This window comes from Lolium rigidum, chromosome 5 (genome assembly GCF_022539505.1).
Source record: "Lolium rigidum isolate FL_2022 chromosome 5, APGP_CSIRO_Lrig_0.1, whole genome shotgun sequence".
NCBI lineage: Eukaryota > Viridiplantae > Streptophyta > Magnoliopsida > Poales > Poaceae > Lolium > Lolium rigidum.
The window spans coordinates 20015380-20037779 of NC_061512.1; the positions used below are offsets into that span (position 1 = coordinate 20015380).

Consider the following 22400-nt stretch of genomic DNA (forward strand, 5'->3'; position numbering starts at 1 on the left):
AATCTTCAAGAAGAAGAAGATCGTAAACAAAACAGATCTGAGCTGCTTTACCTATGGAGAGGCTGGCCACTTTTCTAAGGACTGTCCAGAGAAGGCAGACCTTAAGAAAAAGGCGAAGCAAGCCAACACGGTGACCGCTAGCAATGCTGATGGGTACGGTAATATTTTTACTGTTCTTTCGGTATTTCAATCTCCATGTTGTTGGATTGATACGGGTGCTAATGTTCATGTGTGTGCTGACATATCCATGTTCACTTCTTACCAGGTCGCCCAGGATTCTTCAGTCTTGATGGGGAATGGGTCACATGCTTCTGTTCGTGGTGTTGACACGGTAGATCTGAAGTTCACTTCAGGGAAGATTGTGCAGCTGAGGAACGTGCAGCATGTCCCTACTATGAACAAAAAGCTCGTTAGTGGCTCCCTTCTATGCAGAGATGGGTTTAAGGTTGTTTTAGAGTCGAATAAAGTAGTTGTTTCCAAGTTTGGACAATTTATTGGTAAAGGCTATGAGTGCGGCGGCTTGTTCCGCTTTTCGTTTTCTGATTTCAGTAATAAGTCTGTGAACCATATTTGTGGCAACGTTAGTGATGATACCAGTATTTGTCATTCTCATTTATGTCACATTAATTTTGGTTTAATGTCTCGGCTATCGAATTTGAATTTAATTCCGAATTTCACCATTGCCAAAGGTTCTAAGTGCCATAGTTGTGTGCAATCAAAGCAACCTCGGAAGCCTCATAAAGCGGCTGAGTAGACAAACTTGGCACCTCTAGAACTGATACATTCTGATCTATGCGAGATGAGTGTGTGTTGACAAAAGGTGAAAAGACATATTTCATGACATTGATTGATGATGCGACTAGATTTAGCTATGTTTATTTGTTGCAAACTAAAGATGAAGTTTTAGACTACTTTAAATTTATAAGGCTGAAGTTGAAAATCAACTAGAGAGAAAGATCAAGCGTCTTAGGTCGGATCGTGGTGGTGAATATTTTCCTAAAATCGTTTATGAATTATGTGAGGAACATGGCATTATTCATGAGAGGACACCTCCCTACTCTCCCCAATCAAACGGGGTTGCCAAGAGGAAAAACCACACGCTGACTGACTTGGTGAACTCCATGTTAGCCACTACTGGTTTATCAAAGGCATGGTGGGAGGAGGCTTTGTTGACTTCATGTCATGTCCTGAATAGAGTTCCTAACAAGAATAAAGATAAAACCCCTTACGAGGAGTGGTTGGAAGAAAACCATCACTTTCGTATATGCGCACATGGAGATGTTCGGCGAAAGTCAATATTCCAATTACTAAGAAGCGCAAACTCGGACCAAAGACAGTGGATTGCATCTTTCTAGGTTATGCTCCGCGGAGTGTAGGCTATAGATTTTTTGTAGTTCAATCTGAGGTACCTGATATGCATGTTGATACTATTATGGAATCTTGTGATGCAACATTTTTTGAGAATATGTTTCCTATGAAAGATATGCATAGCATTGCTAGAATTTCTACTGAGATAATTCTTGAGTCTAGTACATCTAATGAGTATTTTAAACAATCACATGAGAATGTTACTGAGAAGGATGACAATGAAGCTCCTAAACGGAGCAAGAGATGAAGGATTGAAAAATCATTTGGTGATGATTTCATTGTGTCCCTTGTGGATCCCACGTCCATTGCAAAGGCACATGCATCCCCAGATGCAGATGACTGGAAAGAAGTTGTCCATAATGAGATGGACTTGATTCTTTCTAATAGAACTTGGGAACTATCAGAACGACCCCATGGATGCAAGCCTGTGGGCTGCAAATGGATGTTCAAGTAGAAGCTAAGGCCTGATGGTACTATTGAGAAGTACAAGGCGCGACTTGTAGCGAAAGGCTACACACAGAGAGAAGGCGAAGATTACTTCAACACCTATTCACCTGTCGCTAGACTTACCACCATTCGATTACTACTGTCCATGGCTGCCTACAATGGTCTTATTGTTCATGAAATGGACGTAAAGATAACTTTTCTTAATGGAGAGTTGGAAGAGGAAATCTATATGGATCAGCCTGATGGGTTTGTAGTAAAAGGTGAAGAAAGAAAGGTGTGAAAGTTGATGAAATCTTTATATGGCCCGAAACAGGCACCTAAGCAATGGCATGAGAAGTTTGACAGAACTTTAACTTGTGTAGGTTTTGTTGTTAATGAGGCTGACAAGTGTGTTTACTATCGCCATGGTGAGAGCGAAGGTGTTATACTATGTTTGTATGTGGATGATATTCTGATCTTTGGTACAAGCATGAAAGTAATACATGAGGTCAAGTATTTCTTAACAAAGAGTTTTGATATGGAAGATCTGGGAGAAGCTGATGTGATTCTGAACATCAAGCTGATTAAGAATGAGAGTGGGATTAGTCTAACACAAGCCCATTATGTTGAGAAGATCTTAAGCCGGTTCGGCTATATTGATAGCAAGTCTTTTCCAACACCTTATGATCCCAGTGTGATACTACGCAAGAACCATCGGATTGCCGTAGATCAATTGAGATATTCTCAGGTAGTTGGCTCACTCATGTACTTAGCGAGCGCGACTAGACCCGACATCTCTTTTGTTGTTAGCAAGTTGAGTAGGTTCATGTCAAACCCGGGTACTGATCATTGGCATGCACTTGATAGGGGTCATGCGCTACCTTTGTGGTACAATGAGAATATAGTGATTCAAATTGGATCTCTGATGTAGCTGATCTTGAAGGATATAGTGATTCAAATTGGATATAGTGACTTGATAGGGTCATGCGCTACCTTCAGGGCACCCGACTGTGCTTGAAGGATATAGTGATTCAAATTGGATCTCTGATGTAGCTGATCTCTACGCCACTAGTGAGTATGTATTTACCTTTTGAGGTGGCGCAGTGTCATGGAGATCTTGCAAGCAAACCATATTGACGAGGTCAACTATGGAAGCAGAACTTACTGCTTTAGACACAACCACTGTTGAATCAGAATGGTTGCGTGATCGAGCTCTTGATGGACTTGCATGTGGTTGAAAATTTTGTTCCGGCAATCCTTTTGAATTGTGACAATCAAACCTTAATTGTCAAAGTGAACAATTCTAAGGATAACACGAAGTCATCAAGACACGTAAAGAGACATTTGAAGTCTGTCAGGAAATTGCGAAACTCTGGAGTAATAACAGTTACCTATATTCAAACAGACAAAACCCTGGTAGATCCCTTTACAAATGGACTATAATGTAATGTGATAGAAAGTGCATCGAGGGAGATGGGTTTGAGACCCGTTGATGTTACACCATAGTGGTAACCCAACCTTTGCGATCGGAGATCCCGTGAATTAGGACCTGGGAAGAATAAACTAGTGGTTTAATTGAGTAGAGTATTATGTAACCCTCTCTATGTGAAGATGCACAACTCTCAATTGCTGTAAGGCAGGTTGGCAACAAGCCTTAATGTGTTTATGTTGGCTATTTTAGCAAAGATGTTGTCCTACATATCATTCTTGAAATAACACACATATATGAGTTCGATTGTTAAACGTTGCAATCTATGAGATTTGGGTGATCTCTAGTAAACCCATGAAGAGACCATGAAGTATGACGCATATGCTTCACCCGCGGGGTAGGCTACTGGCAGCCATGTACTGGTTATGACTTTGACTGAAACCATGTTCACGCAAAACTTGTAATTCAAGGCTTAGTACATTGTTCAAGTGTGAATGAATGTAGCTTAAGGTTCTAGGCGAATGTTCAACTTAACAGTCTCCGCTGAAACAGTGGTATATAAACAAGCAACGAGTATTGGTAAGTCTCTAAATGGGGATTTGAGATCTGGTGGGAGATTGTTAAAATATTGGGCTCATTTTCAGTGGCCCATACTAGATTTCAGATTTCCCTATAAATCTCAAAGCCCACATAGTGGCAGCCTTGTGAGTTTGCCCCCAAGTTGGTGGCAGCTCACTAGGGAGTGGCAAGAGGTGGGAAGTTTAGTCCCACATGGAAAGTTGGGAGGAAGTTAGACCATCTTATAAGGTGGGTTGTTCCACCACTAGTAAGTGAGTGATAATAGGAGTGGTACACGCGCGCTCCTCCTCCTCCTCGCTCGCTCGTCTCGACTCGACTCGACTCGACACGACACGACACGACGCGCGCCGCGCTCGTGGTGAGTGGATTGAGCCTCGAGCCGAGACATGCGCGCAACGTGGGCATGCCCCACGTTGCCTAGGGTTTCCGGAGCCTATATAATCTCTTGCCCGGCTACCGCAGAAACATATCTAATACACAAGTTAGGGTTTTCACCTCTCTCTACTTGCACCGCCATCGTAACCTACTCCATCCCGCCTGCTGGCATGCACCGGGGAACGGGAGAGCAGGTCTCCGGAACCGCTCGCCTTTGCAATCCTGTACGAGAGAGGGCGAATTAGGTTTTTGGGAAGCGCTTTGCGCGACTGCTGAAGCTCTTCATTACGGGTCGCCTTCCGTACAAGTCGAGCGGTGCTGCCTACCTTCGTCTTCAACGCCGTCTTCTTCGACCCGTCGTTCCCGTCGTCAACAACATTGTCATCAACAACGTTACTGCTACGACATCATCTGCTACACCTCCACCGCCACCTCCACCTGGTCGGTACGTGCGACTGATGTCTACGCATGCTTCTATTCTTGTAGACAGTGTTGGGCCTCCAAGAGCAGAGGTTTGTAGAACAGCAGCAAGTTTCCCTTAAGTGGATCACCCAAGGTTTATCGAACTCAGGGAGGAAGAGGTCAAAGATATCCCTCTCAAGCAACCCTGCAATCACAAAGCAAGAAGTCTCTTGTCCCCAACACACCTAATACACTTGTCAGATGTATAGGTGCACTAGTTCGGCGAAGAGATAGTGAAATACAAGTGGTATGAATGAATATGAGCAGTAGTAACGGCGCCAGAAAAGTGCTTGCTGGCGTGCGATTGATGGTAGTAATATTGCAGGAAGTAAACATGTAACGAACAGTAAACAAGCGGTGTTTGCGTATTGGAAACAAGGCCTAGGGATCATACTTTCACTAGTGGACACTCTCAACATTGATCACATAATAAATAAGTTCTCTTCCTTTGTGCTACATATACTCTTGTTTGATAATGAACACCATTCGTTGTGTAGGGCTACAAGAGCACCTCAATGCCGGAGTTAACAAGCGCCACAACATTCGGCATTCATATTTAAGTAACCTTTAGAGCATAATAGATCTTTGCAACTTAAACCGAGTACTAACATAGCATACACACTCGTCACCTTTACACTATGAAGGGGGAATAAATCACATCAATACTATCATAGTAATAATTAACTCCATAACCTACAAGAGATTATGATCATAACCTACGCCAAGTACTACACGATGCACACACTGTCACCATTACACCGTGCAGGAGGAATAGACTACTTTAATAACATCACTAGAGTAGCACATAGATGAATAGTGATACAAAACACATTGCAATCATAAAGGGATATAAATAAGCACTTCACTATGCTATTCATAACAGTGAATAAGTATTCTGTGAAATATAGCCTAAGAGACCCACACGGTGCACACACTGTCACCTTTACACACGTGGGACAAGGAGTCTCCGGAGGTCACATAAGTAAAATCCACTTGACTAGCATAATGACATCTAGATTACAAAGCTCATCATATGGATCTCAAGCATGCAAAGCAACTCATGAGATCATTGTATTGAAGTACATGGGAGAGAGATTAACCACATAGCTACCGGTACAGCCCTTAGCCTCGATGGAGAACTACTCCCTCCTCATGGGAGACAGCAGCGTTGATGAATATGGCGGTGGTGTTGATGGAGAAGCCTTCCGGGGGCACTTCCCCGTCCCGGCGGCGTGCCGGAACAGAGACTCCTGTCCCCCAGATCTTGGCTTCGCGATGGCGGCGGCTCTGGAAGGTTTCTCGTACCGTGGTTTTTCCGTATCGAGGTTTTAGGTCAGGGACCTTTAAATAGGCGAAGAGGCAGAGTCGGAAGGCTGACGGGGCCACCAAACAGTAGGGCGGCGTGGCCAGGGCCTGGGCCGCGCCGGCCTGGCGTGTGGCCCCCCCAGGGCTCCCCTCTGGCGGCTCTCGGGTGTTCTGGAAGCTTCGCGGAAAATAGGATGCTGGGCATTGATTTCGTCCGATTCCGAGAATATTTCCTTACTAGGATTTCTGAAACCAAAAACAGCAGAAAACAGGAACTGGCACTTCGGCATCTCGTTAATAGGTTAGTTCCGGAAAACGCATAAAAACATCATAAAGTGTGAACAAAACATGTAGGTATTGTCATAAAACTAGCATGGAACATAAGAAATTATAGATACGTCTGAGACGTATCAAGCATCCCCAAGCTTAGTTCCTACTCGCCCTCGAGTAGGTAAACGATAACAAGAATAATTTCTTAAGTGACATGCTACCAACATAATCTTGATCAACATTATTGTAAAGCATATGAGATGAATGCAGCGATTCAAAGCAATGATGAAGACAATGAGTAAACAACTGAATCATATAGCAAAGACTTTTCATGAATAGTACTTTCAAGACAAGCATCAATAAGACTTGCATAACAGTTAACTCATAAGCAATAGATTCAAAGTAAAAGGTTTGAAGCAACCCAAAGGAAGATATAAGTTTCAGCGGTTGCTTTCAACTTCAACATATATATATCATGGATAGTTGTCAACATAAAGCAATATAACAAGTGCAATAGGTAAACATGTAAGAATCAATGCACACATTTGACACAAGTGTTTGCTTCTAAGATAGAAAGAAGTAGGTAAACTGACTCAACATAAAGTAAAAGAATGGCCCTTCGCAGAGGGAAGCAGGGATTAAATCATGTGCTAGAGCTTTTTAAGTTTTGAAATCATATAGAGAGCATAAAAGTAAAGTTTTGAGAGGTGTTTGTTGTTGTCAACGAATGGTAGCGGGTACTCTAACTACCTCATCAACCGGACTTTCAAGAGCGGCTCCCATGAAGGACGTTATCTCTACCAGACAAGGTAGATCATCCCTCTTCTCTTTTGTTTACACATGTACTTTAGTTTAGTTTTTATTTATTTATGGATGACACTCCTCCCAACCTTTTGCTTACACAAGCCATGGCTAACCGAATCCTCGGGTGCCTTCCAACAATCACATACCATGAAGGAGTGTCTATTTGCAAAATTAAGTTGCTTACTGATAGATCAGAGCAAAACATGTGAAGAGAATTATTAATGCAAGTTAATTAATTGGGGCTGGGAACCCCATTGCCAGCTCTTTTTGCAAAGTTAATGGATAAGCGGATATGCCACTAGTCCATTGGTGAAAGTCTGTCCGAAGTAAATGACAAGATCGAAAGATAAACACCACATACTTCCTCATGAGCTATAAAACATTGACACAAATAAGAGATAATAGCTTTTGAATTGTTTAAAGGTAGCACATGAAGTATTTGCTTGGAATGGCAGAGAAATACCATGTGGTAGGTAGGTATGGTGGACACAAATGGCATAGTTTTTGGCTCAAGGATTTGGATGCACGAGAAGAATTCCTCTCAATACAAGGCTAGGCTAGCAAGGTTGTTTGAAGCAAACTCAAGTATAAAACGGTGCAGCAAGACTCACATATGAACATATTGTAAGCATTATAAGACTTTACATCATCTTCCTTGTTGTTCAAACACCTTAACCAGAAAATATCTAGACTCTAGAGACCAATCATGCAAACCAAATTTTAACAAGATCTATGTAGTTCTTCATTAATGGGTGCAAAGTACATGATGCAAGAGCTTAAACATGATCTATATGAGCACAACAATTGCCAAGTATCAAATTATTCAAGACATTATACCAATTACCATATGCAGCATTTTCTGTTTCCAACCATATAACAATGAACGAAGCAGTTTTCAACCTTCGCCATGAACATTAAAGATAGAACTAAGAACACATGTGTTCATACGAACCAGCGGAGCGTGTCTCTCTCCCACACAAGCATGAATTTATTCAAACAAAACAAAAACAAACAGACGCACCAAGTAAAGTACATAAGATGTGACCAAATAAAAATATAGTTTCAAGAGAAGAAACCTGATAATTTGTCGATGAAGAAGGGGATGCCTTGGGCATCCCCAAGCTTAGATGCTTGAGTCTTCTTGAAATATGCAGGGATGAACCACGGGGGCATCCCCAAGCTTAGACTCTTCACTCTTCTTGATCATAGTATATCATCCTCCACTCTTGACCCTTGAAAACTTCCTCCACACCAAACTTAAAACAAACTCATTAGAGGGTTCGTGCATAATCAAAAATTCACGTGTTCAGAGGTGACACAATCATTCTTAACACTTCTGGATATTGCCCAAAGCTACTGGAAGTTAATGGAACAAAGAAATCCATCCAACATAGCAAAAGAGGCAATGCGAAATAAAAGGCAGAATCTGTCAAAACAGAACAGTCCGTAAAGACGAATTTTAAAGTGGCACCAGACTTGCTCAGATGAAAATGCCCAAATTGAATGAAAGTTGCGTACATATCTGAGGATCACGCACGTAAATTGGCAGATCTTTCTGAGTTACCTACAGAGAATTCTGCCCAGATTCGTGACAGACAGAAATCTGTTTCTGCGCAGTAATCCAAATCTAGTATCAACCTTGCTATCAAAGACTTTACTTGGCACAACAATGCAATAAAATAAGATAAGGAGAGGTTGCTACAGTAGTAAACAACTTCCAAGACTCAAATATAAAACAAAGCTACTGTAGCAAAATAAACACATGGGTTATCTCCCAAGAAGTTCTTTCTTTATAGCCATTAAGATGGGCTCAGCAGTTTTAATGATGCACTCGCAAGAAATAGTATTTGAAGCAAAAGAGAGCATCAAGAAGCAAATTCAAAACACATTTAAGTCTAACATGCTTCCTATGCATAGGGATCTTGTAAATAAACAAGTTCATGAAGAGCAAAGTAACAAGCATAGGAAGATAAAACAAGTGTAACTTCAAAAATTTCCGCATATAGAGAGGTGTTTTAGTAACATGAAAATTTCTACAACCATATTTTTCTCTCTCATAATAATTTTCAGAGGCATCATGAACAAACTCAACAATATAAGTATCACATAAAGCATTCTTATTCACATGCATAAAAGTATCATTACTCTCCACATAAGCATAATCAATTTTATTAGTTGTAGTGGGAGCAAATTCAACAAAGTAGCTATCATTATTATTCTCATCAAGTGTAGGAGGCATAGTATCATCATAATAAAACTTATCCTCCATAGTAGGCGGCACCAAAAGACTACTATCATTATAATCATCATATATGGGAGGCATATCATAATCAACATAAACTTTCTCCTCAATACCCGGAGGGCTAAAGAGATCATTTTCATCAAAACCGACCTCCCCAAGCTTAAATTCTTCCATAGCATTAGCAACAATGGTGTTCAAAGCATTCATACTAATAACATTCCCATTAGCATGCATAAGTTCCATGGGTTTTTTAATTTTCTCTTCAAACACATCATGTCCTAATTCAATATAAAGTTCATAAAGATCTCTCATTTTGTTGTTATCTTCCATTAAGCCTTACTAGTGTAAAACAAGAGATAAAAAGATGCAATTGCAGGATCTAAAGGAAATAGCTTCGAGCACACACACAACGGTAACAGAAAAGTACTTAGTTACCTGGGACCGGAGTATGAGTGCTTTTTACCTTTCCTCCCAGGCAACGGCGCCAGAAAAGTGCTTGATGTCTACGCACGCTTCTATTCTTGTAGACAGTGTTGGGCCTCCAAGAGCAGAGGTTTGTAGAACAGCAGCAAGTTTCCCTTAAGTGGATCACCCAAGGTTTATCGAACTCAGGGAGGAAGAGGTCAAAGATATCCCTCTCAAGCAACCCTGCAATCACAAAGCAAGAAGTCTCTTGTGTCCCCAACACACCTAATACACTTGTCAGATGTATAGGTGCACTAGTTCGGCGAAGATATAGTGAAATACAAGTGGTATGAATGAATATGAGCAGTAGTAACGGTGCCAGAAAAGTGCTTGCTGGCGTGCAGTTGATGGTAGTAATATTGCAGGAAGTAAACATGTAACAGAACAGTAAACAAGCGGTGTTTGCAGTATTGGAAACAAGGCCTAGGGATCATACTTTCACTAGTGGACACTCTCAACATTGATCACATAATAAATAAGTTCTCTTCCTTTGTGCTACATATACTCTTGTTTGATAATGAACACCATTCGTTGTGTAGGGCTACAAGAGCACCTCAATGCCGGAGTTAACAAGCGCCACAACATTCGGCATTCATATTTAAGTAACCTTTAGAGCATAATAGATCTTTGCAACTTAAACCGAGTACTAACATAGCATACACACTGTCACCTTTACACTATGAAGGGGGAATAAATCACATCAATACTATCATAGTAATAATTAACTCCATAACCTACAAGAGATTATGATCATAACCTACGCCAAGTACTACACGATGCACACACTGTCACCATTACACCGTGCAGGAGGAATAGACTACTTTAATAACATCACTAGAGTAGCACATAGATGAATAGTGATACAAAACACATTGCAATCATAAAGGGATATAAATAAGCACTTCACTATGCTATTCATAACGGTGAATAAGTATTCTGTGAAATATAGCCTAAGAGACCCACACGGTGCACACACTGTCACCTTTACACACGTGGGACAAGGAGTCTCCGGAGATCACATAAGTAAAATCCACTTGACTAGCATAATGACATCTAGATTACAAAGCTCATCATATGGATCTCAAGCATGCAAAGCAACTCATGAGATCATTGTATTAAAGTACATGGGAGATAGATTAACCACATAGCTACCGGTACAGCCCTTAGCCTCGATGGAGAACTACTCCCTCCTCATGGGAGACAGCAGCGTTGATGAAGATGGCGGTGGTGTTGATGGAGAAGCCTTCCGGCGGCGTGCCGGAACAGAGACTCCTGTCCCCCAGATCTTGGCTTCGCGATGGCGGCGGCTCTGGAAGGTTTCTCGTACCGTGGTTTTTCCGTATCGAGGTTTTAGGTCAGGGACCTTTAAATAGGCGAAGAGGCGGAGTCGGAAGGCTGACGGGGCCACCACACAGTAGGGCGGCGCGGCCAGGGCCTGGGCCGCGCCGGCCTGGCGTGTGGCCCCCCCAGGGCTCCCCTCTGGCGGCTCTCGGGTGTTCTGGAAGCTTCGTGGAAAAATAGGATGCTGGGCATTGATTTCGTCCGATTCCGAGAATATTTCCTTACTAGGATTTCTGAAACCAAAAACAGCAGAAAACAGGAACTGGCACTTCGGCATCTCGTTAATAGGTTAGTTCCAGAAAACGCATAAAAACATCATAAAGTGTGAACAAAACATGTAGGTATTGTCATAAAACTAGCATGGAACATAAGAAATTATAGATACGTTTGAGACGTATCAGCGCCATATCTTGATCTGTTTAGCGATGGATGTTTTACCGTGTGTGCTTCTGCTATTCATGTAGATTAATGCATCTAGTATGTTCGAGTTTCACATGTTAGTACTTGTTATCATCATGTTTATATTCTGGAATTAATCATGGAAATTGTGCGTAATTATCCAACATTAACTAGGGAGGAGACAGAGTAAAGATGTCTTTTATGTGGGGCTAGCACATAAGCCTACCCTGCATTAAACATTGAAGTAGGACAGAGAGGTCAGCCAGGCTAAAATGGTCGTGCGGACCCTTCTTGCCGCATATTTGTGCTGTGTTTACGTCTCTACTGCAGTCACTATGCATCAGACCGTTAGAGATGGTTTTTTGTCCGGGTACACGTCCGTTTGCGTTGCCCCGTTGGAGATGCCCTTAGGCGATCTGGTGGCGATTTTCCTTGTGACGACAAATCTGGATCCGGTCTCTCGTCTTCTCCGTGTTTTGTTAGTCGGCTATCACTGATACCGGCTGGTTTCAACCTTCCTCTTTAAACCTCCACTAAAAGCCTCTATGGTAGTTTTCTCGGTTCCGCTTACAAGAGCCCCTGCGTCGCTCTTGTGAGGGCGACTCGGGAGGCGACCAAACCCCTAACCGCATCCGCCCCTTCCCTCACATCCGACCACCTCGCCACCGGAGGACGCAACTAGGCGAAGCTCGCGCAGCCGATGGTGGTGGCGGCCCTCCCGTCGTGGTTCTTCGCGCTCTGCAAGGTTGCTGCCCCACGCGCACCTGACAACGTCGAGCTCCTCCTCATATGGCGTCGTCGCCCGGCCAACCTTTCGGCCTGTTGTGCGCCACCAACAGGGGCTGGTTTGTGCCGACGGGTTTGCGTGGCGCGTTAGGGTTTCGGTGATCGTGGGGGCTGCGGGCAGGATTTGTATCGAAAGTTTGTGGGTGGGGATTTCCCGGTGGCCGCCACTGCCGGCCACGGTGACGTCCATGGACGCTGCTTTTCTCCTTGGAGACTTGGCCATGATGCCCATCCACATGTTGATTGCCTGCTACCTGTGAGCACTATCTGCTGCCTACTATCCTGGTTAATTTATGTGTTCCTCCTTGGACTCTGGGTTGGGGTTGCCTTGCGTCATCAAGCTAGCTCGGCTTCTTCTAAACGTTGGTCTTCCTAGTTTGTGTGGCTGCTCTTGAGCCTAGGGAGGTTGTCGGATGTGGTGCCTTGCCGTAGGAAGGCACCGGTGTTTTTCACTAGCCGGTGGCCATCTTGGTTTCGAAGGCAATGCCATAGGTGGTGCTTGGAGTGGGTATTGGAGCATCCGCGAAAGCCCTGCATGACCTTGTTCTATGCTGGAAACGACGATGCTTTCGAGCGTCGTTTTCCTTCCTGAAGGCATTGTCATGATGCTCCCCCCCTTCGAACCTGCAATCTCGCTCGTTCAATGGTGCAATTAGCCGGTGCCCTGATTTGGTGTTGCTTCTTGGAGTGGTGTCTTGGCGCTTGAAGTTTCAGGTCAAGCCGCCAGTGTTCAGCTGAAGACTCGGGCCTATATGTTACAAGTAGATCGGAACCTTTCCATGATCTGCTTGTTGTTTTCTAGTTCTTCAGCTTTTCGCACCATGTGATTGTATCTCTAGCTCGTATCCTCAACCTTTTCGGTTTCTTTTCTCTTTTTTCAGTTTATTTTATCGTTGTAATCATAGCCGGTTGTTGGCTTTGCTAATTCAAAGCTTTCCGGGTTTTTTTAAAAAGCATGTATATAGGCATGATTGTAAAACACCTAAAAAACCTAGATCGCCCTAGTGTGGATCTATGGTGTGATGGCCAAGGTGGAGGATCTGATGAAGAGCCTTAAGCTGTCTGAGACGGAGAGTAGGGGCCTCAAGATTGGGTGAACTGATGGGAAGAAGATTAGATCGGTGGATCATGAGGCTATAGCAAAACTCTTGTTTAACAGACCCTAAGTTAATAGGGGCCATCCATTCAAGCCGATCCTGCGGCTAACGAGCGTTGGTACTCCACAGCCAGGACATACAGTACCAACTCATTTTTTCTCGCGAACTCGCGGAGTACCCACAGCGGAGGGTCAAAAAGTAATTTCTCATAGTAGCTTCCTCCCAGTAGGGGTATTTCCATGTATGTTTGTTTGTGTGAGGGTGTTTTTGCATTTGGTATCGAGTTCGTCCCAAACCGTCCCGATCGAATCCTGGCGGCGTAGTGGAGGAGGAGCCGACTGGGGAGGGGGTGAAGCACTGCGCGGCCATGGCGTGCATCCCCCGACGGATGCGCGCAGGAGGAGGTGACCGGGTAGGGAGGCGCGGCGCTACCCGGGCGTGGCGTCCAGGGCCCCGATTGATGCCCGCAGGATTAGCCGCCGGGGAGGTGGTCGAGGCGCCGCACGGCCGTGGTTTCCAGCCGTCGGCTCCCTGCGGCGGTGAGTTGGGGCAATGTCAACAGCACTACTGACAAGCAGAAGAACAGGGAGGAGGTGGGCCTAAAGGAAAGAAGCTCAAGGCCCAAAAGGTTGATCCAACCAAACAGGCGCCACACTGGGTCTGACTGGACCCGGTAACAATTTCGACAGCAGCCTCACCAGGTATAAAGTCATACGGTCTCCTTCGGAAGCAAGCATCCTCGGGATCGGGACGAACGGCGGCGACAAACCATTCCTCTGTAATAGGCTAGTTTACCTCCACGGAGGATCTCCCTTGTACCAGATCTGTGATGAGATTTGAAACCAATTCGTGCTAGACTATCTGTACCCTAACATCTGGTATCAGAGACCACTAGATCCCCAAATTCCCTCCACCACCATTAGGGAAACCAGGAGATACACCGCAGATCGTCACCGGCTTCTTACCACCATGGATCCGGCGTTGAAGGAGTACCTCGACGCCATGCGCGCCGACGCCGCAGCGCTGGAGACACGCGTCCTCAGCGCCATGGACAACTGCTTCGACGCCATCCAAGCGAAGCAGGAGGATCTGGTGAGCTAGATCGAGTACCAATCGTCATACATCTTCGATCTCGCCGGCTGGAGACCCGAGTTGGAGAACCGCTTCGCCCAGCTCGAGGCCGCGGTCGAAGACCTCAAGCGCGCGCAGCCTCCGACGGCGGCTGCTGCAGCGAGTGGATCGGGAGCGTGCCACATCGTCTCCAACACCTCGCCCGCTTCGAGCGGGCCGATCCACGGGCAAGTCGGCCACGGCGAGAACGTCACATCCGGGGGTTTACCGGCGGCGGCCCTTGGGTCCCCGTCGGTACCTCCGGTCAAGGGTACGTTCTCCTTCCAAACTCCAATTCCAGATACAGCCGATCCACAGTTTGTCACTAGCCAAATCATGACGGGTTTGGGTGCCAACGCGCCCAGTTTCCCTTTTCCTTCATTCACGGGAGACAATCCCAACCTGTGGATCACTCTCGCAGAGCAATATTTCCAAACACTAGCTATTCATGAGTCATACTGGGTGCCTATGTCGATTCTCCATTTCTCTGGCGCAGCTGGTATCTGGTTACAGTCAGTTCGTAGGAAAATCACAGTGCTGGATTGGATTTCATTCACTTCCTTGCTGAGCACACGTTTTGGGCGAGATAGACATCAACTCCTCATTAGACAATTTTATACCATTAAGCAAAATTCATCACGTTGCTGATTATATTGAGCGTTTTGATGTTCTTATGAACCATCCGGTTTCATATTCAGACACTACTCATCCATTTTATTTCTTGACTCGTTTCATCGAGGGTCTGAGGGCAGACATCCGTGCCGTGGTGATGGTTCAGAGACCGACGGACCTGGACACAGCTTGCTCGTTGGCTCTGCTTCAGGAAGAAGTTGTAGAAGGAGAATTGCCGTTTCCTTCGAAGCAAGAGCAGCGGTACATTGCTTTCCCTCGTAAAAGCATCGCCTCTACTTCAACATCAGCATCACCAGCTGTAGCAGGCAGGGCAGTCGATAGTCGAGGGATTGAAGCGGCTCGCACCAACAATTCTGATAAGTACAACGCTCTACGTGCTTATCGCAAGGCCAAGGGTCTCTGTTTCAAGTGCGGTGAACGATGGGGGCACGATCACGCCTGCCCGCAGACAGTGCAACTCCACGTGGTGGAAGAACTACTGTCTTTGCTGTCACAGGAGGAGCTGACAGGGATTGATAACACCGAGTCCTCAGGTGAAGAACAAGAGGTGGTTTGCTCAGTGTCCCTTCATGCTATGACAGGATCAACAAGCGATGTTCCAGGAGTAATCCAATTGCAGGCATTCATTGAAAAGCATGAGGTTCTGATACTGGTGGACTCGGGCAGCTCGACTTCTTTCATCAATCAGCAGTTGGCGCAGGAATTATCTGGAATTCAGCCCCTTCTCAAACCCTGCCGTGTTAAAGTGGCCGATGGAGCTCAGCACAGCTGCTCTGAATATATACCGCAATGCCAGTGGTCATCACAAGGACATCAATTCGCAACAGATCTGAAACTCTTACCTCTAGGAGCTTTCGATATGATTTTGGGCATGGACTGGCTTGAGCAGAACAATCCACAGATTGATTGGATAGCCAAGACCCTGACGATACAAGCTACTGAGGGTAATATCTTCTTGCAGGGGCACCGTAATGAACAGATTCAGTGTTCAGCTATTTCTGCTCAAGAGTTATCGTCGGTTTGCAGGCAAGGTTCAGTAGCCCATCTGATTCATGTGTATGCTCTGGCAGACACGGTACACATTGAGGAGATCACTCCAGATGCAGTACAAACACTCATCGCACAGTTTGATGATGTATTCGCTGAGCCCACAAGTCTGCCGCCACGACGAGCGTGTGATCACACTATTCCTCTCATGCAAGGATCACAACCAGTAAATCTAAGAGCCTACCGTCACAAACCAGAGCTGAAGTCAGAAATTGAACGCCAGGTAGCAGAATTGCTTGCCTCAGGAATCATTCAGCGCAGCACGAGTCATTTCTCATCTCCAGCTATTTTGGTAAAGAAGAAGGACGGTACCTGGCGTCTGTGTGTCGATTACAGAGCTCTGAATTCTATGACAGTTATTAGCAAATTCCCTGTACCAGTGATCGATGAACTACTCGATGAGTTGGCAGGTGCACGATGGTTCTCCAAAATGGATCTTAGGGCAGGATATCACCAAATCAGGCCGGCGCCGGGGAAGAATTTAAAACAGCCTTCCAAACCCATTCAGAGTCACTCGGGAGTACACTTGTGATGCCTTTCGGTCTAGCTGGAGCACCAGCAACCTTCTTGGGAGCTATGAACAATACTCTGCAACCTCTGCTTCACAAATGTGTCATAGTTTTCTTCGACGACATCCTAGTGTACAGCCGTAGCCTTCCTGAGCATCTTCACCATCTTAAACAAGTTCTGCAATTGTTACAAAGGGATCATTGGCAGGTCAAGAAGTCCAAATGCTCTTTTGGTCAGCAAAAGGTAGCCTACCTAGGTCACGTGATTGACAGCAAGGGTGTTGCTTCAGATCCTGACAAAATTCAGAAGGTCGCAAACTGGCCAACTCCAACCAACAACAAAGATGTCCGTAGTTTTCTTGGACTAGCAGGGTACTACAGGAAATTTGTCAGGCACTTTGGCATAATTGCTAGACCACTGTTTAATCTGCTCAAGAAAAATACAATGTTTATCTGGACTCAAGAAACAGACACAGCATTCCAAGTACTGAAACAAGCATTGGTTACTGCTCCAGTTCTGACTCTTCCAGATTTCCAGAAAACTTTCGTCATCGACACAGATGCGTGTGACACGGGTGTAGGAGCAGTCTTACAGCAAGATGGACACCCTATTGCTTACATGAGCAAGGCCCTCAGTAATAGAAACAAAGGCCTGTCGACTTACGAGAAGGAGTGTCTTGCTATCCTAATGGCAGTTGAGCAGTGGCGGCCCTATCTCCAACACCAAGAATTCGTGATCCGCACGGATCAGAAGAGTTTGGTTCATTTGGAAGACCAACGTTTGACGACCGTATGGCAGCAGAAGGCTTTCACTAAACTGCTCGGTCTTCAATACAGAATTTGCTATCGTAAAGGGCTGGAAAACCGAGCTGCTGACGCTCTGTCCCGACGCTCACACCCCGACACTCTGTTCACCAACACCATCACAGTGTGTCAACCTGCATGGCTCGAAGAAGTAAAGGACAGTTATGCCACTAATTCCCAAGCTACTCAGTGGATTCAGAAACTGAAACAAACACCAGATCCTAAGGGACGTTTCAGTTTGCGCGACAACATTCTGTACTTCCGCAAGCGTATCTGGCTGGGAGGTTCTGTTGACATGCAGCGCAAAATCCTGACAGCATTCCATTCTAGCGCAATGGGAGGTCATTCTGGATTCCCTGCTACATACACTCGTCTCAGACGCTTGTTTGCATGGCCGAAGATGAAGGCGCAAACCAAAGAGTTTGTCCAAGCCTGTTTGATCTGTCAACAAGCAAAACCGGAACGTGTCAAGTACCCAGGGTTGTTGGAACCACTGCCCACACCTGATGCAGCCTGGCAGATGGTTACAATGGACTTCGTGGAAGGGCTGCCAACGTCTGGGTCGGCGAACAGCATTATGGTCGTCGTCGACAAGTTTACACGGTTTGCTCACTTCATCCCTCTGCGGCACCCATTTACGGCAGCCAAGGTAGCAGCTGCTTACCTCGATAACGTCTTTAAGCTCCACAGCATGCCCAAAGTCATGGTTTCTGACAGAGATCCGATATTCACCAGTCGGTTTTGGAAAGAATTTTTCTCTCTCATGGGCAATGAACTACGGATGAGCACCGCGTACCATCCTCAAACAGACGGGCAGTCTGAAAGAGTTAATCAGTGCCTGGAGATTTATTTGAGGTGCTTTACCCATGCATGTCCATCAAAGTGGAGTCAGTATTTGTCCCTTGCAGAATACTGGTACAATACCAGCCATCATTCAGCTATCAATATGTCTCCTTTCGTTGCTCTGTATGGACATGAGCCTAGACACTGGGGTCTCGATTCTACATCCACATGCTCGGCACCATCACTGGAGGCGTGGTTGGCTGAACTCAAATTGGTACAGCAAGTACTGCAGCAAAATCTGGAGCACGCTAGACAGTATATGAAGAATCAGGCAGACAAGAAACGTACTGAGCGCACCTTCACAGTGGGCGAGGAAGTGTTCATCAAACTCCAACCGTACATTCAGCAGTCCTTGGTGAAACGATCCAATCAGAAGCTGGCGTTCCGATATTTTGGACCATTTCCAGTATCCAAGTGCATCAATCCTGTTGCTTATGAAGTGCAGTTGCCGCCAGAGACCAAGATACACCCAGTCTTTCATGTCTCGCAACTCCGCAAGGTCTTGAAACAAGGTATGCATGCATCCTCTGCCTTGCCAAAGCTTTCTGATGATATTCCTCGACCAGTCAATATTCTGGAGCATCGTTGGCGCCATACTCCATCGGGCGTCGGGAGCAAGTCCAAGTTCGGTGGCCACCGACGAGTGGCAAAGATCTCACTCGGGAGGACAAGTTGCAGCTCCAGCACCAATTCCCTGAAATTCTGGCTTGGGGTCAAGCCATTTCTCAAGGGGAAGGGGATGTCAACAGCACTACTGACAAGCAGAAGAACAGGGAGGAGGTGGGCCTAAAGGAAAGAAGCTCAAGGCCCAAAAGGTTGATCCAACCAAACAGGCGCCACACTGGGCCTGACTGGACCCGGTAACAATTTCGACAGCAGCCTCACCAGTATAAAGTCATACAGTCTCCTTCGGAAGCAAGCATCCTCGGGATCAGGACGAACGGCGGCGACAAACCATTCCTCTGTAATAGGCTAGTTTACCTCCACGGAGGATCTCCCTTGTACCAGATCTGTGATGAGATTTGAAACCAATTCGTGCTAGACTATCTGTACCCTAACAGGCAAAGATAGGAGAATAGCAGTCCGGGAAGGTGGGCGAGGCGCCGCGCAGCCGTGGCGTCTAGTCGTCGGCTCCCTGCGGCGGCGAGGTGGGGCCATGGTAGGAGATTAGCCGGCTGGGGAGTTGGGCGGGGCACGGCTTCTGCTCGACCGGATGGGCGGGACAGCTGAGGAGGACCAAGAGGACGAGGAGAAGACGCTCGAGGAGGTGGCCGGAGGAGGACGGCATGCGGGGAGAAAGGAAAGCATAACGCCGCCGACGTCTCCGTCGACCTCTCTCTTGGCTACTCCACTCTGTACCGAACTCATAAGGTATGGAACCGCAATGATCATTACTTCACATGCCGGCGCATGTTGTTCTTGTTCTCCTTTTTTGTACTGGATGTTTCTATGCATGAGTAAGATTAAGGGAGAAAATAAACTGCTGCATGTGAATGTTTGAAGTACCACGGAATAAAGGGGACACATAGTATCTGTGAACAATTTACGAACAACACTGAAAATGGTAACCACTCAATTTGTCTGAAAATGGTAACCACTCAATTTGTTTTTTATCATTCAACATTTTCTGAGAGCTTCTATAAATTTGGAGGTTTATTCAGGGAATTCGTAGGATAGGTTATGTTAGCAGTAGAATCCCTTGAACCTTGGCACTAGCACAACCATATCAACAGCTGACCATTTATCATGGGCAACCTTAAAGTACTACACATAGTACACAGATACGTAAAGGAGCTGCAAATAAAAGTTCACTCTTAAACCACCTCTTGAACTTAATGATAATGGCATATAACAATTCAACTTGAATGTGACAAAGCTTATTGCGTACAAGTTAATCACGAACAAATTTTTATGGACTATCGGGACAAATGGTTGAAGTAAACTGCTTTGCTAATCTTCACCACTCAAAGTTTTGGAAACATGTTCTGTCCTCGTGCGAGAAGATTGTCGAGCAGGCACTGCGTTTGCGTTTGCGTCTGTTTTTTTTTTGTTGACATTTCTTACTTTGACCTTGTTCTTCATACTGTAGAGCATGTTGCATGGTAGTTGCTTCCTATAAATGTCTTCATTTTTCTGCATATGAATGAATGGTCCAAGTTAAAATGAATCCATGGAAGAAATTTTTAATTGCATCTACTACACTGAAAACTGCGAACGTCTGTGCTAACATGCAATGTGGCAGAGGTGATATTTTTATGTATTCATATACAATATTCAGCAATATTCTCTTGAATTGCGTTTCACTAACTTTTCTCTTGTTTGATGTGCCTAATGTGTGCAGGGTTGTAGTTTGTCAATCCGTGAGGACCTCAACAAGTATGCTGAACAGACGGTTAACTACTGTGCCGCGGCTTCGAACAGTAGTGTGCATGATTCATTGGTTTCATCGGTGAACGTTATGAACAAGAAGGAACAACAGCTTCTACATCTGGAGAACAAATTGGACTATGTATGTTCACAACGGTGGTCAGAGTACAGAGAGAAGCACATATCTGATGATAAAAGACTTGAAGACAAAAACTGCAAATCTAGGAAATACCGTACACTTTTATGGTTCATGCTAATATTGTATGTAGCTAGATTACTGATTCTCACCCTACAGTAAAGATTATATATGGTGTAATCCGGTTTTTCATTCTACAACTAAATTCAGATTCATCATAATCTGAAGGTTACACACAGAGATTTCATAATCGCAACTCTTGTCTGAACTATGGCAGTCATGCAGAAACTGAATTACAAATATGATCAGTGCCAACAGAGCAACAAGGTCAATGGCTCTCAATATTTCTGAACTAGCAGTAGCACATAAGCAATATTGTCCTTACAGAAAGCAATCAGTAGAGGAAATAGAATGTGTAACCAAACTTCGGTGCATATAGGAAAGCAAAACCATTTTCTATATCATTATCTTCTTCTATTCTTTGCTTTGGCCGACTATTCCAAGGAGAAACATCTTATATTCTCCATCATGTGCACCAAAACTGAATTACAGATAAATATTTCCGGTATGCATATGTAAATGGAAAGAACCTCTCTTCAGGCATAACAGATACCTGAACTCATAAATTAAAACATCATGCTATTGGTCCATGTCTATTTTTCTAACATCAGACTGCCTTTTTCAGCAATCAGTTTGTTCAAAAATCAAAACCATCTATAACCAACCCTGCTTGTAGGTGAAAAGATGAATCTGTACTGAGTTTAGTTTTGCACACTTCTATTCAACAGGCTGTATGTTCATGACTTCAAATCTGGGAAAATAAAGTACTACTGTATGGCCACTACTCATGTACTGCTAGTAACGAGGCGCAAGTACACAGCCAAACGGCCTTCCACCAGGCGGAGATCGATCAGGAAGGCCTCGCGCGTTGGGGAACGACGGCCGGAGGCGTCCAACAAGCGGGCGGCGGCGCAGCGATGCAATGGAGATCGGGACGAGGGGAGAGACGATCAATCGGGGCGGACCATCGACCATGACGCCGGAGACGGCGATCCGAGGCAACCAACGAGCCAGCCAACGAGGGAAAATTCAGTGGCGGCGATCGAACAGTGACGAACAGGGCGGACGGCGCAGCGAATCAATCCCTATCGGAGTGCTACTGGATTCTATCGGGAATCAAAGATAGAGGTTTAAATTACAAATTGGTGCTAATTGGTGCAAAGTGCTCTTTTGGCACTTAGAAGAAATGGATATTATCGCTGGTCCTCAATCACAGATTGGTGTGGTACTCCACCTAGTAGTTTTGGAGTACAGGGTACCGTAAAATTACCCGAAAATATGGCAAAAGCTATATACCAAAAATTGGTTCGTGAACAAACAAATAATTGTATGTGTGAGGTAGTTGTATGAGTATGAATAAACTAAAACATAAATTGATTGTCATGCAGATGTAGGTGCAGAGATTTATCAAAGGCTAAACAGAAAGAGGAGCACCAAGAATAGACAGAGAGCCTTATATTATTATTTGAGAATTGACAGAGAAGTGGCAATTATGGTGTCTCGCATATCTGATTTTTTTTCTAGGGATTTACCTGCTCTGTTG

The 22400-nt window shown here is 45.0% G+C and overlaps 1 long non-coding RNA gene across 1 annotated transcript; it reads left to right on the forward strand.

Annotated features, from left to right (window-relative positions):
* The first annotated feature begins 19361 nt into the window (after positions 1-19361).
* On the forward strand, positions 19362-21129 carry LOC124655274. The gene is made up of 2 exons (XR_006988616.1): positions 19362-19665; positions 20636-21129. It is a non-coding gene; the product is annotated as an uncharacterized LOC124655274 (long non-coding RNA).
* The last annotated feature ends 1271 nt before the right edge of the window (positions 21130-22400 follow it).